The sequence below is a fragment of the Psammomys obesus genome, unplaced genomic scaffold, assembly GCF_907164565.1.
Source record: "Psammomys obesus unplaced genomic scaffold, mPsaObe1.curated_primary_1811, whole genome shotgun sequence".
NCBI lineage: Eukaryota > Metazoa > Chordata > Mammalia > Rodentia > Muridae > Psammomys > Psammomys obesus.
The window spans coordinates 3,504,898-3,520,992 of NW_026590905.1; the positions used below are offsets into that span (position 1 = coordinate 3,504,898).

The 16,095-nt window shown below is 48.7% G+C and overlaps 1 protein-coding gene across 1 annotated transcript in view; it reads left to right on the forward strand.

Moving 5' to 3' along the window:
* Tspan11 (tetraspanin 11) overlaps positions 1-16,095 on the forward strand; it is a 60,880-nt gene that overhangs the window by 5,789 nt on the left and 38,996 nt on the right. The window lies entirely within an intron of this gene.

Below are 16,095 nucleotides of genomic sequence, written 5' to 3' on the forward strand. Positions count from 1 at the left end.
TGTGTGTGTGTGTGTGTGTGTGTGTGTGTGTGTGTGTGTGTGTGTGTTGTGTGTGGTACGTGTGTGTAGGGGGTGCCTGCCTACCATGTGCAAAGTATAAGGTCAATCCTCAATGTCACTAAATACATACATATATACATACACAAGAAAATACCTAAATGGTTCAGAAGAAATTTCATTGCTGTGGCACATGCCTATAGGCCCAGTTACTCGGGAGGCTGAAGCAGCAGAATTACTAGAATTCAAGACCAGCCTAGACATTGTAACAAGTCCTCTCTCAAAACAAAACCCCAGGAGGAAACAATAAATGGTAGGGATGGGGGTGAGCACTGTACATTTTGTCTGAGGTTTGAAACGGACTGAGAGCAAAACTGCTCGCTCTTGGTCTTCAGGACACTTGCTCACTGTCTGAGCATGCTCACTTTCACACCAGAGCTGAGCAGATAAGAGGGATGAAGGCTTTGTCATCAAGGGAACATTCTTGGGCTAAAGAAAAGAGATGAGCAGAGAAGGGACCACGAAAAAGTACTACATAGCTTCAGTGTGGGGTGATTTGTATACACACAGAGCCTTAGAGCCTTAGAGCTCTTCCTGTATGTGGGGGGGGGTGGAGGAGATGATGAGACAGGAAGTAAGGAGCAGGAGGATGGGGGGGGGCAGAAAACACAGGTAAGTGCCGACTTCACTGCACCAATACCCGAGGGCTTTTAACTAGGGCAAACCTGAAATTCTACTCAAGCTCTAGAAAGCAAGCACTAGTAGAGTGAACTAGGCTGGTGGCGGGGGAGGGAGGGGAGCAATTTGGGGAAAGCAACACCTCCCTAAAAAGGAGAGAAAGATTAGAAAAGGCAGCAATCCAGAGAAATGATGCAAGTTAAACATGAAGAAGCCATGCCAGTGTTTCAAATACTTTTCTAATCACCATGCTGAAATATCTGACAGATGTGACTCAAGTGAAGAGGGGACCGTGTTGACTCACGTTTCAAAGCAAAGGCCATAATCCATCATGACCATGAAGTGACAGCAGCAGATCTGCTTCTGACAGAGGAGGAATGAGGCTCCCAGCCACATAGCACAGACAGGAAGCAGAGAGCTCAGACAAGAAGCGGGGCTGGGCTATAACCCTCAAAGGTCCCCCCCTCCCAGTGACCTGCCTTTGCTACCTTCTTCCCAACCCAAAGGTCCCACCACCTTTCAAACAACACCATCATCTGGGTACCAAGTGTTCAAACACAGAGGCCTATGGGGCATTCCACATGCAAACCATGGCCCAACCTGTGGCATGAGGATAACAGTGCCTTGGAGTGTCTGGCATAGTAATGCAGAGTCAATGAGATAGATAATAATCCCAGCCCTTAGGATGAGGCAGGAGAATGGAGAGCCAGCCTTGGCTACGTAGGAAGATCTTGTCTCAAAAGACAAAAGGCAAACAAAACCACAAAACCCATCAACTAGACAAACACTGACTTTGTAGGGCTGTGATAGTTATACATGGAAAAGCTCTGTCACCTTTTCCCCTTCGAACCCTAGGATGAGACACAGATACAGCCTGCTTAAGGGAGAAGAGACAGAGCATGTTTGGCCTATGTGCATTTACCAGCCCTGCTTGGGTCATGGCACACTCATTTTATAAAAAGAAATTGCCTTGCAGAGTTGCTCTCGCTTTGTGTGTTTCTTTGTTCGGTGCTAAGGATAATCAGACATCCTCATGTAAGCGACTCGTAAGCTACATTATTGGAGGACAGGAAGTCAGGGGTCTAGCCTTTCCATGGGGTGGGGGTTGCGGAGAACAGAATCTCTCCACCAGTGGACAGACCACCTAATTCCCAGGCATGTACTATACGCATGTGGATTGTTTCGGGGGAGTTTAGAAGTTCTGTTTGAACCCCTGCACTGACCAGTAAGTGCCTCCCACAGGTTCATAAACCAAAAGATAAACAGGGTTTCTTCCTCACCTGAGACATGTAGGTCACTTCCTAAACATCAGGAATGGGTAATGATGGTGCAGGGTAGTATGTTACGCATGGTCAGGGGACTGGTTTTGGCAATAGCCATCTCTTTCTCTCTGGGACAAATTAGGGTAACAATGTGGCCATTTTAGTCAGTGACAAGGAGAATGTGTTATTTCCTTGTCCAGAAATGTCAAATATCTTAAAAAAAAAAAAAAGACAAATATTAATGTTCTTGCCTACCTGTAAGGGGAAGCTTTGAAGACTTTTCATAGGGTTATCAAGTCCTTAGGAAATACGGTTCCAAAGACTTGAGATGGAACACCACGGTTTATTGACTGGGAGCCTTCGAAGCTTCCACACTCAGCTCAGTGGACTGCATCACCTTCTGGGCTTAAGACCCAGCACATTCACATCTCAGTCCCAAAGCTGAACACTCACCTTGAAATTTAGACAGAAGACTCTTCTTACATTTGCAACATAGACACGCTGTCTTACGCATCTGTGTTTTGGAGAGAGAGCCAACCAAAAAAGGAAGGTGGACACCTGGGATCCTGGCTCCAGAGGCAACCCTGCCTCTGGCAGCATCCCTGAGCCTGTCCGGTCTGGTGTTATGCCTGAGACATAGCCTTTATCTTTGGAATGGGCAGGCCTCTCTGTTACCCCTACAAGGAAAAGAGTGTCAATGGCCCTTAACCTCAGTGAGAGAGCCTTCCTACTTCTGATGCTTCTGATGCTTCAGTGCAAGCTCTGAATTTGAGGGAATGGTGCAGAAACAGCTGGGATGGTGCACAGTGACTACCATGTTATAGCCACACGGACTCGGAACTCAGTGCCCTCAGTGCTGTGTCCGGAAAACTGTGGCAACAATGTGGGTCCATCCAGGAGCTGCCCTTGGGAGAGGGAAGTGAGCCAGCACCCACTCCCAGCCCATTGCTGGTGGGTCTGAGCTGAGGCCTAAGCACAGGGGTTGGGGTCCAGAAGTGTCTTGAAAAGGTTGTGGTTAGAGAAGCCAGATGCACCAGACCATAGGACAAAGCAACTTGTGGATAGGAAATAATTGAACTAAAAAAAAAAAAATCACAGATAGGAAGCAGAGTAGAGGTCTCCAAAGGCCGTGGGAAGGCCAGAGGAATGAGTACTTCAAGGTGCACAGTTTCCATCCTGAGTAATGAGAAAATTGTGGAAGGGTAAAAAAGGTGAGGGGGTTACAAGGCATTATGAATGTATTTAATGCCATTGGATGATATGTGTTGAAATGGTTACCATGGTAAATTTGATATTGTGTGGATTTTATCACGGTGAAAATGGGTGAGGAGGGTGTGTCTGGGTCCCAGAGATATCAGCAGCAGCTGGGCCATCTTATACATGAAAAGCTTCTCAAGTGACCTCATAGGTCCCCTTCAGTCCCCGATGTTCCTGGGGTCACTTTAACCTTGGACGGCTATGCAAATGATAATACCCATTAAGGAATAAAAAGGTATGATCTCAGAGCCCTAGAGCTGAGGCTGTAGTGTGGTCCCCACTTTGGAGGAGGTAGTGGGGGAGGAGGAGGTAGTGATGAAAGGAGCTGATCTTGGAGGGATACTCAACACCCCTCTTCCACCAGCAAAACTCCATTTGGCTTACAGCTCTATATATTAAAGTCTACTGAAGAAGCCATTTGGGAGGACGTACTTCCAGAACACCAACCTTGTCAGGTACAGTTAAAGAAACCAAGGCACAGAAAGGGATAGATAACATCTCTTGTCAGCCAGTATGGAACAGAAGGACTCCCTGACACCCAGGCCTGTGCTTGCCCGTCCCCCTATCCTGCCATGAGGTCAATGGACTTCCAAGTGGACCCATAAGGAGTCTCTCTTTGGCAGTCCTGCAGCCCCTCCACTTTCCTGGGTCCAGAAGCATACACTTCACCCAACCTTCACCCTAGGAAAGGAGCAAGCAGCTCCTACAGGTCTGGGGCCTTGAACCCTGCCCAGCCTGGACGGAGAAAAGAATGGCTTTTCCTCCGAGGAGATCTAGTTCCGTCCAGTGCAGACAATCAGGGAAATTATAATACAGGCACATCTCGGAATGGGGGACAGCACGGGTTCTGTCTTCTCTCTAAGTAGGCTGGGTTTGTCAGGAGTGCTCAGTCTATGAGGCAAGGCCCTAAACTTTCCGAAGAATGTGGCTGCAAGTCCAGTCTCCAGTGCAGCCGTTTCTCTAGGAGGGGGCCAGGCTTTGACTTCCTCCGCTCTCCTGGCTGCATCCACACATGCAGGTCCAGCCTGGGACACCTGCCAGGGATTAATGTGGTTGCTGGGTGGCTCCGTGGGGGGCTCCCTACTATGTCCAGCAGAGCAAGAGGACATCAATTAATATACGCCTAGTGAGCCCTTCAACTAAACGTATTTTCAGAGCTCGTTTAAATGAAGGTTCAGTCCCCAGCCTCAGACTCTGATAGCCATGAGTTTATTTAACTTAACCTCCAAAGTGGTGGCTGTAATTCGTATCACTGGATCAGAGGGGACATATCCCCATTGCTCGTGAAATCCAAGTCGAAGCCTTGAGTCTGGCACACATCTTGTCCAGCTCCGTCTCCTGTAAATTGTTCCAAAGTCTCCTCTTCAGCACCCCTGCAAGTACATCTTGGCCTTGAACTTCATGCTAGAGTGATATTACTCTGCCTGTTGCTCCAGCGCTGAGTGTTTGGGGGGTCAGAGACAGCCTCATTAATTCTTTTCATTGTTTAATCTCTATCACCTAGCATGTGTGTCCACATATGGGGACCTTAGACACTCAGTGAATTAATAGACTAATTATCTAATCTCAGGGGAAACCAATATATAGATAACTACCCCCAGTACTAAGGGAGGAGAAGCCGGAGGCAGGGCAGTGAAAGGAGTAGAATGGGCGGATTCTCAAGATGCTTCACTGAGGAAGATGCAAAGGGGCCACTGGGACTGTGAGGATGAGGGATGGCATTGGTGCCTTCTATCAAGGCATAAGCGAAAGAGATGTAGCAGGGAAAACTAATGGCTTTATTTTGAATGGATTGTGGCCCTGGGTGAGCCTGGATATCAGCAGGCTCTGGTAGCTGTTCCTAAATTTCCCTGAACAAAAATGTATTTAGTCATGGTTCTGGATGTTAGAAGGCTCAGGAGCATGCCATCTGGAATCTGAAGTGAGCCTTTACGCTGTCTCCTTTCAGACCAAAGACAGAAGAGGAAGAGGAGGTGATGGACAGTGAGCAAGAGGAAACCCAATCTTGTTTCATAATAAACTCACAGGAGACAATTAGCCTACCCTGTGAGAGCACCATTAATGGGCTCTTTTCTGGTCCTCCTCTGCTGTATTGAGGATTAAGCTTCTAATATATAAGCACTTGGACCATCTTCAAACTATGGCAATTAAGGCTAATTGGAGACAAACAAGAAGAATCAGAAGAGAACGGGACCATGAAACCAGTGAGGTCATCTCTTAGTCACTGATCTATTGCTGTGAAGAGACACTATGACTAAGGCAACTCTTATGAAAATGAAGCATTTGATTTTATTGGGGATTTCTTACAGTTTCAAGGGCTTAGGACATTATTGTCATGGTGCATAGCGTGATGGCATATAGACAGGCTCTAAAGCAGTATCTGAGACCTATGCATCCTGATGTAAGGTAGCAGGCAGACACTGGATCACCTCTAGTGACACACTCCTCTAACAAGGCCACACCTACTTCAACAAGGCCACACCTCCTCATCCTTCTCAAATAGTGTCACTCCCTGGTGACCAAGCATCCAAATATAGGATCCTGCGGGGGCCATTCTTATTCAAATCATCATAGGCCACATCAGCGGTCACCAGCAAGAGTGTTCCAGAAGGAAGATGTGGTCTGGGTTGTGTCTCAGCGGCTTAAACAGCATCATGAAGTCCAACATCATGAAGCTTTAGGTTCCATTGCCAGCAAACACGCAAAAGAAAGAGAGGAGCTGGGAAATGAAGGTGTGTCAGTGTTTCACTTTCATGGAGGAGGCTAAAAAGCCACTTCCTTCCTTGGCAATTAGAAGTGACTTTGGGAACCACAAAGTGGTAAACAACAGACAGCAGTGAGTTGGGACTGTCTGGGTGAGTGAATGACCTCAGCCGTCAGTAGTGAAGGAATTAATCTTCATTGTCAACATGGCTGGACTTAGAATCACCTAGGAGACACACCCCCGGGTGTGTCCTTGAAGATGATTCCAGGGAGGTTTAACTGAGGGGGGAAAACCCACCGTCCAATGGGATGAAGTCCTGGACTGAATAAAAATGAAAGGAGAAAGGAGGAAGAAGCCAGCTGAATGCCAGCATTTCTCTCTCTCTCTCTCTCTCTCTCTCTCTCTCTCTCTCTCTCTCTCCCTGCCCCATTATCATGGACAGAATGTGACTAACCATCTCATACTTACAGCACCCTGTCTTTTCTACCATGATGGAATTTATCCTTCAAACTGTGAGCGAAAATAACTTTCCTTTCTTAAGTTGCTTTTGACAGGTATTTTGTCATAGCGATGGGAAAAGTGATCCATCATCCGATAACTAGAGGGAAGCAGGACCTGGAAGCACACAGGAGACTAGAGATACAGGGAGCATTGTGAGTAGACACAACTTTGAACCTTATACCTAAGCTCACACCACTGCTATCATTGTTTCTAATGGAGGTCTAGTTCCCCTCACCCAGAAGCAGAGCGACTGTAGAATTTCATTTCTTCTCTTTTTAGAGAGACATTAACCAGAGAAGACTCTGACTCCCAGAGATGCAATTCAGGGGCGGGGAGGGGAGGAAGCTGAGCTGCTGAATCAGAACCCATCAGGGCAGTAGCTTGGAAAATAAAGAGTTGTGTCCCTGTCGCAGTCAAGGATGGGTAGAGAGTTCTCCTGCACACAGTCAACAGGCTCACTTGTTTTTGCTATTGTTGTTGTTTTCCCCTGTCATGCAAAGGACACTGTGTGTACCCAGACCAGCTGTACCAGCATTGACTGGGCACAGATGTTCACCGGCCCCTCCAGACTTTCTGAATGAGATTTCTAGAGAAGGCTCTACCTCTCTGAGTGGTGTAGTGATGGCAGTTTGTGTGGCTTTTACGGTTCTGGGGACTGAGCCACATGCTCAGCTCTCCTCCTGTTTCTGCAACCATCCAGAAGATTCTAAAACGTCCTTGAATTTGAGAGCAACTGTACTATCTCCTCTACATTTGCCTGGGCAGTTCGAGCTGGAATACATGGCATTGTTTGAAAAGATTAGGACAAATGGCCTTGTTGGAGAAAGTGTGTCGGGGGGGGGGGGGGGTAGGCTTTGAGGTTTCAAATGTTTAAGCCAGGCCCAGTGGCCCTCTCCCTTCCTGCTGTCTGGTGATCTGGATGTAGAACTCAGCAGCTACCTCTCCACCACCATGACTACCTGGATGCTGCCATGCTTCCTGTCATGATGACAATAGGCTAAACTTCTGAACTATAAGCCAGCCCCAATTAAATGTTTTCCTTTATAAGAGTTGCTATTGTCATGATCTCTCTTCATAGCAATAAAACCCTAACTAAGAGAGGATGAAAGATATTTTTTTCTGAGAATGTCATCCTATCACAAGGGGGAAAACACAGCATAAAAGATCATCTAGGGCAGCAGGAGTGAGTATCAGATGCTGCTCATATCACAGTAGAGCAGAAAGCAGAGAGTGATCTTGGAAACCAAGACTTGCCCCTAGCAATCTATCTCCTCAGCTAGTCTCCATCTCCTAAAGGTTCCACAGTTGCCCAAAACAGAACCACCACCTGGGGACCAAGCATTCAAAATGTGAGCCTCTGTTGAGCATTTAAGACTCAGACCATAACATGTGTCTACTTGCTTTACCGTCAAGATTTGCTCTGTCCCCAGATCTTGGGGTACTGTGGTTGGGTGGCTGTATAGTTGTAACAGGAGGAAGTGGGGACAACTTTGAGAAGACCTTGGGCCGGTTAGGCCACCTTATGACTCAAAGATAAGTAAGTCTGATGTCACCACCTATCTCTGGAAGAAAGGAAGACAACCATTTACCAGCACCCGTTAGAAGGGATCTGCGGTCCTCTATTTTCATTTGTTGTTGTTTGTTTTGTTTGTCAAAGATAACAGCTCCAGCTCTCTTCTGATCCTTCCTGGAGTCTTAGACTCCTTCCACGCATTATCTATTACGTTGTCCATCCTCTGCTTGGCAACTTCCAGTAAAAGTCAGAAGTAGGGCGTCTGTGTTTAGCAAGAATGATGGGTAGTATGGAGCAGTGCCGGCTCATTGGAAATGAGACATGGAAGGAAGGTGGGCAGCTTGTTAATGTCACAGCTGTATGGACCACACAAGCCTAAGCCCATGCACATGAGCCATGATGTGGCTGGCTCTTCCCAAAGTTGGGTACTGGGACTGTGGGATCTGTGTCACTCTCACCCCCTTCATGACCCAGGTCTTCCTGTAGCCACTGCTCTTCACTATACAGATCCTGAGCGTACCCTAAATGGCTCACCCACCGATACCTCACTCTGGTCAGAGGGGCTTGTCAGAAGAATCTTGATGCTCTCAGATTCAAGACCAAACAAGAAAATGCATGGGAGTTCTCTCCCCCAAGCCTGAGGCTTCAAACCTAAGAGGCCTTTGCTTTGACATCACCCAGACTTGATTCCAGATCTACCCTGTATAGAGAACAGAAGCTATGGCCCAGCCTCACTCACTGAAACAGTTCAGGAGAACCCTGGCCTGGGGGTGGGGGTGGGGCTGCTGTCCTGTACCTGAAGCTGTAGGGCCCTGGCCAGGCAGTCTGCATGGCTTCTCCTTAGTCTACAGAATAAAGAAATCATGCATCCCTGAGCTAACAGTAGGTGACCTGCTGTCCTTGGATTTGGCATTTGTGTATAGCCTGAGCTCTTTTAGATGAGCACAGCATATCTCTAACTTTGGAATGCAGAAAGGGAAGGGAGAGGGGAGAGAGAAAGGGAGTCCTTTGTGTGTGATTTGGTGGTGAGCACCCCTGGTGGTGAGCTTTCAGGGTCCGGGACTTTTTACAGTTGGAAGGACTATAACAAAGGCCATGTAGAGAGGGTTCAGGAGCTGAGGCAGGGAGATGACTGCTCCAGCCAGGGTTCCTCTATAGGTTCCTCCACACAGTTGGAGAAACCAACTGAGGCGAACAGGATGGAATGGGACTGGAATGGGAAGACACAGAGGCTTGGGGAGTATGGAAAATTGCAGACAGATGGCCTGACACAGTGGTGATGAGCCTGCATTTAGCATCTGCCCAGCACTTTTTTTTTAAAGTGAACAGAACATTACTAATAATTACAGTAGCAGGACAATAGGTATCAGCTGGCATTGTCCCAGACACAAGAGGTGTAAACAGGACATTGATTGTGTGTGGGCACACAGAAATATGTCACCGGCTGAAACCGTCTGAGCAGCCTCAGCTTACTAACTGTGTGACCTCTGTATAACCTGTGTGGCCCTTTCTGCATCTGTGGCAGGAGATGATTCCGATGTCTGTCTCATGGGGTGTCTGTGAGCCTTAAAGAGATGTACTCATGAAGTATTCAGAGTCACACCCAATGGGGTGTGTGTGAGAGCCATGACTGCTGCTGGGCACCTCTAGCTGGGATGCAGAAATGATCTGACCGTGATCAAGGGACTTGAAAAGGCCACCTTTGCCTGACTCGGTAAAGAAGGTCATCCTTGCAGCTAGATACACAGGAAAAGCTGCAGCTTGGCATCACAGAGAAAGGTAGACACAGCCGTGGGGCCGGAGCCCAGGCATCCTTAAGCCCAGCCCTCCCGAAGTCACAGGGGTTGGGGAAGGAGACATAAGCACCAAGATGGATGTTACCCTGTAGACTTGATGGCCTCATGCCCACTGTGCTGGCCAAGGCCATGTGGGTGCCACATGCTGGAGCCCTGACTGTAGGTGGCCCAGGCTGCAGCCTGCCATTCAGCGCCCGCACACATAGAAGGCGTTTCCTGCTGCCAGGTTGAAAGCCATCACTGCTGTCTTCCTACTTCTTTTAAAGGGGCTTTCCTGCCCGTGCCAGTCTACTTCATTAAATAAAGGTCTCAGCTCCTTGCAACTGAATGATCATGGACAGTTCGGAACAGGGTCTCTCCAGCCACCCTCTGGTCAGACACTCTAGTACGCAAGATGGACGCAGGGACCTGGACTGCATTCCCAGCTGATAGACGTAGGTAGCGTGTAACTTGGGGTTGCCCAGATGCTGTAACTAGGGTCTAGAATGTTCCCCAGAGGCCTGTAAGCAGAAGTCTCAGCCCCTCCCAAGTGGTGCTTCTGAAGAGTAGTGAAACCTTTAAGAGATGGAGTCTAAAGTAAGAAAGTTAGGTCATTGGGGCATGTCCTTGAAGGGGATATCGAGACCTTGTCCCTCCTCCCCTCTGTTTCCTGGCCACCATAAGGTGAATAGACGTATGTCCTCCTCCACTGTACTGTTCTGCTCCACCAGAGGCCCAGGGTGACAGTGCCTCAAAGCTGTGCATGGAAACCTCTGAAACCATGAGCTAAAACTAACTTTTCCTCCTTTACATTGACTTTTCTCAGGCATTTTGTTACAGCAACAGAAAGTTGGCCCACCACCCACTTTCCACTGTCCTTCGCTGGGGAGGGCCTTCGAGATCTTGGGTCAATTGTCCCTGGAGCATTTCAGTATGTGAGGTTCTTGAAAATTCTCCAGCCCATCGAATCCTCAAAACTACCCTGAAAGCAGACAGCACCAGCTCTAGTTTAAAAAGCAGGAAGCTGAGGTCCTGGAGGCCATTAGGCTTGCCAAGGATCACAGTGCTGGAGGGGACAGGAGGTGCTCACACCCAATGACACTAGTACTGCTGGTGTGTTTGTTTATCCACTGACACTTTTCTTACTTGCTGGGGGATTTCTCATTTCAAAGATCAGGCTACAATTTTTAAAAGGAAAAAAAAAAAAAGTCGGAATCACTTAGCAGGAGGTGACAGCAAACAGAACCTGAGAAGACGCTGCGTGTGTGTATACTTGTGTGTATGTGTGTACTTGTGTGTGTGTGTGGAGTGTATTACAGTGTCTGCATATGTACATGTATGTGTGTGAATGCATGTACACATATGTATGGTACCTGTGTGTGCATGCCTATATGTATGTCAGTGTGTGTGTGCATGTGCGTGTGTGCATGCATGCCTGTGTGTGTGTGTGTTGCATGTGCACATTCAAAGGGAATCTGATGGGAGAACACAGCTAAAGACAGGGTAGGGGGTGGATTTCTCACCTAATGCATGTTGGTGCTACAAATGAGGCCAAAAATAACAAAAAAAAAAAAAAAAAAAAAAAAAACCCAAAAAGCCAAAGCCCCGTTCTGTACTTAGAAAAATACCAACCAGAATATAGAGACTAGGGATTCTTACTGCCAGGCTCTTCACTCACGGTTCGCCTATAGCACCATCCTTGAGACTCTATAGTCAGCAATCAGCCCTTGGTCTGATGCAAACAGTGGCCCACATCCATGCACGCGTTTGCAGTAGCTGACATGGACACGCTGACAGAGTGGCGCCTCCCCAGAGACTTGAGCACATGACTCCCTGTGGTGCTCACAACCAGAGGCTTCCAAGCCTCTAGCTCAGGCAGCCAAGAGCAAAGAAGTGGCTCCCTCCAGAGGGTCCTGTGAGCATCCGCTGGCTCCTCCACAGTGCACAGCCACGGTGGCTCTCTCGACTCAGGGGCCTGTTGCCTCCTACAGACCCAATCGAAGGCTGTGCCCGGGACAGACAGACTTTCAGCTGTGGCATGAGATCAAAGAGCTGCATTGGACAGGTCAAGATACACTGGCCTGCTGAGGCTCACCCTCAGTATCCCACCACCAGGGGACTGAGCAACAAATTAGGGACACACAGGGACCCTCAGCCTAGCTTCCCTCCCTAGCCCTCAGTCAGAACTGCCCTTCAGGAGTGGGGAATCTTCTGTAGACCACAAAGCCACAGTGTGACCTCTGCCTCCTCCTCCTCATACCCAGGGCTTGGCTTCAGCTCTCAACAAAGAAGACAGACTGAAAAGGTGGCTCTGTAGAGAAAGGGCTTGCCGGGAAAGCCCGACGACATGAGTTCAGATCCCCAGAACCCATGTGAAAAAGTAAAAAGTGGAATGTGGGTCTGTAATTTCAGCATGCTTCTACTAGAAAATAGGAGCTTAGAGGCAGGAGAATTGCTGGAAGTTTGAGGGTTGGCAATTGTGAATAAGAGCCCTTGTCTCGAAAAAAAGGTGGGGAGTGAGCATCAACACCTAAAGTTGTCCTCTGACCTACATCACACACACACAGAGAGAGAGAGAGAGAGAGAGAGAGAGAGAGAGAGAGAGAGAGAGAGAGCAGAACAGATCCAGGGATCCTTGTAGCTCTGAGAGTCCTGTGCTCCTAGGTTCTCACCTTGTCAGAACCATATCTGGCTCACCAGGACAGCAGGCCCATCTGGCTCAGTCTACGGTCTCTCATCTTCTGAGCTGTTTGAGATTCGTTTCCTGGGAACAGGGGGTGGGCTTGCAGCAGAGAGTAGTCCTCAAGTCTTACAACTGGTGACATTATATACCCAGTCTTCAGGAATGGCCCAGAACATGACATCACCATCCAGGCATCTGCTCTTGCTTTTCTGAGATGGCCTGTGTTGTGCCTATGACCTCAGCAGCCCTGAATCCAGCTTTGTTCCTTCATCAATACCATGGCCCAGGAGAGGCCCTGGAAGGCACTGTTCCCAGGGAACCTGTGAAAAGGCTTTACCATTTTGGTGAAAACTACCCTAAATCTGAGCTCCAGGAGAGGATGTGCCCACACGGCACGATTCCCACCACTCCTGCACGATGCCTCGCTGTCCCTAGACATGGCTCCTGGGACTCTGGGTCAAGGAGAGACACTGAGACCAGCAGCATCTTGAAGCAGGATGACACAAATCCTTCCTGGTCCAGGCCTCAAAAGCCCTGTGTTCCAAGGAACATCACTGACCTAGAAAAGCGGGGTCATTGATCACCCTCTGACTGAGTCTTGCCCCAATCCTAAAGAGCTGGGACCCTAGGAGGGGTTAGCCACCTACCTATGCAGCAATGAGCACCCAAGTACCCATGTGATCCCCCAGCAACCTGGTGAGACCCACTCTAAAGCTATGCACTGGGTCCAACAGGCAGTGTTGGGAACTGGGAAGAGTGGGAAGAGCCCAGGCCACAGAGGCCCCATCTCAGGCCTTGTGCTCTTAGCAGAGTCTCCACCTAGGATGGGTCATAGACAGCCTGCGGGCATCCACCAACAGCTAAGGCTCCGAGAAGGCCCCATCCCTTCCTGTGGCCCCGACCTCTGCTGTCGCATCTTCACTGCTGTCCACTGTAGCAATGCTAGCTTACAGGTTATGGAAGGTTAGAACAGCCCTTGAGGGGTGGGAGCTCCTCTGAGCCCTGGTGCCTCTAGGTGGACGGGGAATGAGGTTGTATCAGGTTCTCAGCTTCTCAAAGGCCAAAGAGGCCAGAAGTTTGATGAGACAGGGGATCTGGGGGAAAAGTCACCTCTTTTGTACTCAGATGCCTGCTTGTGATTCAACATCAGAGGTTGATACAGGAATGCGGAGACACATCTGTGATGCCTCCATCAGGAAGGCAGAGGCAGGAGGATCGTAAATTCCAGGCCAGACTAGGCTGTAGAGCAAGACGTGGTGGTTATTTCTATTGATAACTTGACACAACCTGGAGTCACCTGAGAAGGAATTGTCTACATTGAATTGACCTGAGAGCATGTCTGCTGGGAACCGTTTAGTTAATTTAGTTGATGTGGAAAGAACCAGCCTACTATGCTCAGTCCTGTTCCCTGGTCAGAGTCCTGAGCTATGTAAGAGTGGAGTAATTAAGCCGAGCCCAAGAGAGCCAGCAAGTGAGCATGCGCAAGTTCATTTCTTTCTGCTCTTGTCTGGACATGATGTGACTAGATGTTTGAAGTTCCTGCCTTCACTTTCCCACCTTCCTCACAATGCTGGACTGTCACCAAAAAAACCATAAGCTAATACAAACCTATGTCCCCTAAATTGCTTTCTGTTAGGTATTTTTACCACAGGAAAAGAAATGAAACTAGAACAAAAAAGTAATAATAATAATGATCTCAGGCCAGTGGTGGTGCTCTGCACCCGGGGGGCAGAGGCAGAGGCAGCTGGCTCTCCGGGAGTTCAAGGCCAGCCTGGTCTACAGAGTGACTAGAACAGGACAGCCATGGTTACACAGAGAAACCCTGTCCTGGGGGAAAAAATGATGACAATGATCTCATCCATTCATTCCCAGGAAGTCCCACATGGCCCCACAGTCTGACCCCTCTACCTGGGACAGTTGTTTGGTGTGTCCAGCTCCCAACCCTTATGAGCAGAAGTGAAAAACACACACATTGGTGGTCAGCTTGTCTCCTGGGAACCGGAAGCTGGGTGGCAGAAGGATACCGGTGGTTGCCCTGGGACTATCCAAAGCCCAACTGGGAGCTGACACTCTGAAACCATGACTACTCTCCCTTCTCCCTACCCGGCCCCCACTACCCGATCAGGGAAAACAAAGACACGTAGGGGTAAATGAACCAGGGCAGGATGGTGGAGCATTGGTTGCCAAAGGGACCAGTCCCGTCCATTTCTTGGAGGGCTGCAGAGCCAGCACATGGGCTCTGGAGCTTCCCAGGGAGCCAAGCAACCCTCCTTTACAGCACTGGTACCCTTCCCCACATGCCCTTCAGCCTTCCCCCCCTCCCCCCCCGACCATTTTAAAACCTTCTCTCTTGCCCTTTCCCATATGCGCCCTAGCTTAGCACAGCTGAGGTCAAGCCTCAATGCAAATCTGGCCCTGTGTCCTCACCCTCCAGTCCCTCACCTTTTCCCACTAGCTTTCTCCTGGCTTCCTATTCCTCTGCCCACTCCTTCCCAGGCCTCACCTTCCTTCTCTCTGCTTTTGGTCTGCACAGGGAATTTTACCCACTGTGCCCAGCAGGATTCTGTCTCCTGTCCACCTTCCTGACATTTTCTCCACACTGGACTTTCAGTGTCTGATGCATATTTTCGTTCTTGCTAGAGAATGAAATAGGGAAATGTGGGAATACCCTCTGAACACACTCCCAAGCTCCTGAACTTACATATAATGATCATGCTGGGACCATTGCTCTCTAAGGACCTCCAGTCTTGAGCCCCACACCCATATCCTTCCCCATACACCAGAGGGGAAACTGACAGGCCCCTGGATATAGGAGGAATCTCACCAGAATCTCTCCTCCTAATCATTATGATCTTCAGCAGAGGCAAAATTAGTCCCTGATTAGTACCTCCCATGCAGATTGATGGTAGTACATGAGTGAAATGCAAAAGCCAATATCCATATGTATGAGATACACAAATAAAACGTATAAGCAAATATCCATATGTATGAGGGCTATGAATGAAACCCACAGTCAAATACATGTATGAGTTGCTCGGTGGACACAGCCAACATCTCGCTCTGGCACACGCTGGCACGAGCCTTGGTCCCTCCAGTTTGGGGGACAAAGTGGCGGCCTGATGTCCAGCCACATGCCAAGCAACCAGAAGGACAGGGTCAAGAAAGACATACCGCCCTTCCCACTTCAAGGATGCGTCCGTCTTTGTCAGAGATAAAATGTGGTGCTTACTAACGGCAGAGGGAATGATCTATCAGAACGATGCCGCAGCTCCAAATCTGTGTGTACCCCAGAACACAGCCGGGAAATAGGACCTGAAATTTAGCAGAGTTAAAGAAGAGCTTGACAAATTCCATATCAATGACGGAGTCTGCAGAAAACCTGGAATAACCAGTGAAACAAGCCAAGCTGGCACAGAATCAGGAACAAGCTCACTTCGGTGACCTCTAAAAAATCGGTCCACGTTCTCTCCAAGTACAAGGGAACCCATTCCCCCACAAAATCAATGCCTTCAGGAAACTGATCTGAAGTGGGGTGTGGTGGCCCATGCCTTTAATCCCAGCACTCAGGCAGGGGAATCATCTGTGAGTTCAAGGCCAGCCTGGTCTACACATCAAGTTCCAGGAAAGTCAGAACTGTTACACAGAGAAGCCCAGTCTCGAAAAACCAAAGATAGATAGATAGATAGATAGATAGATAGATAGATAGATAGATAGATAGATAGATA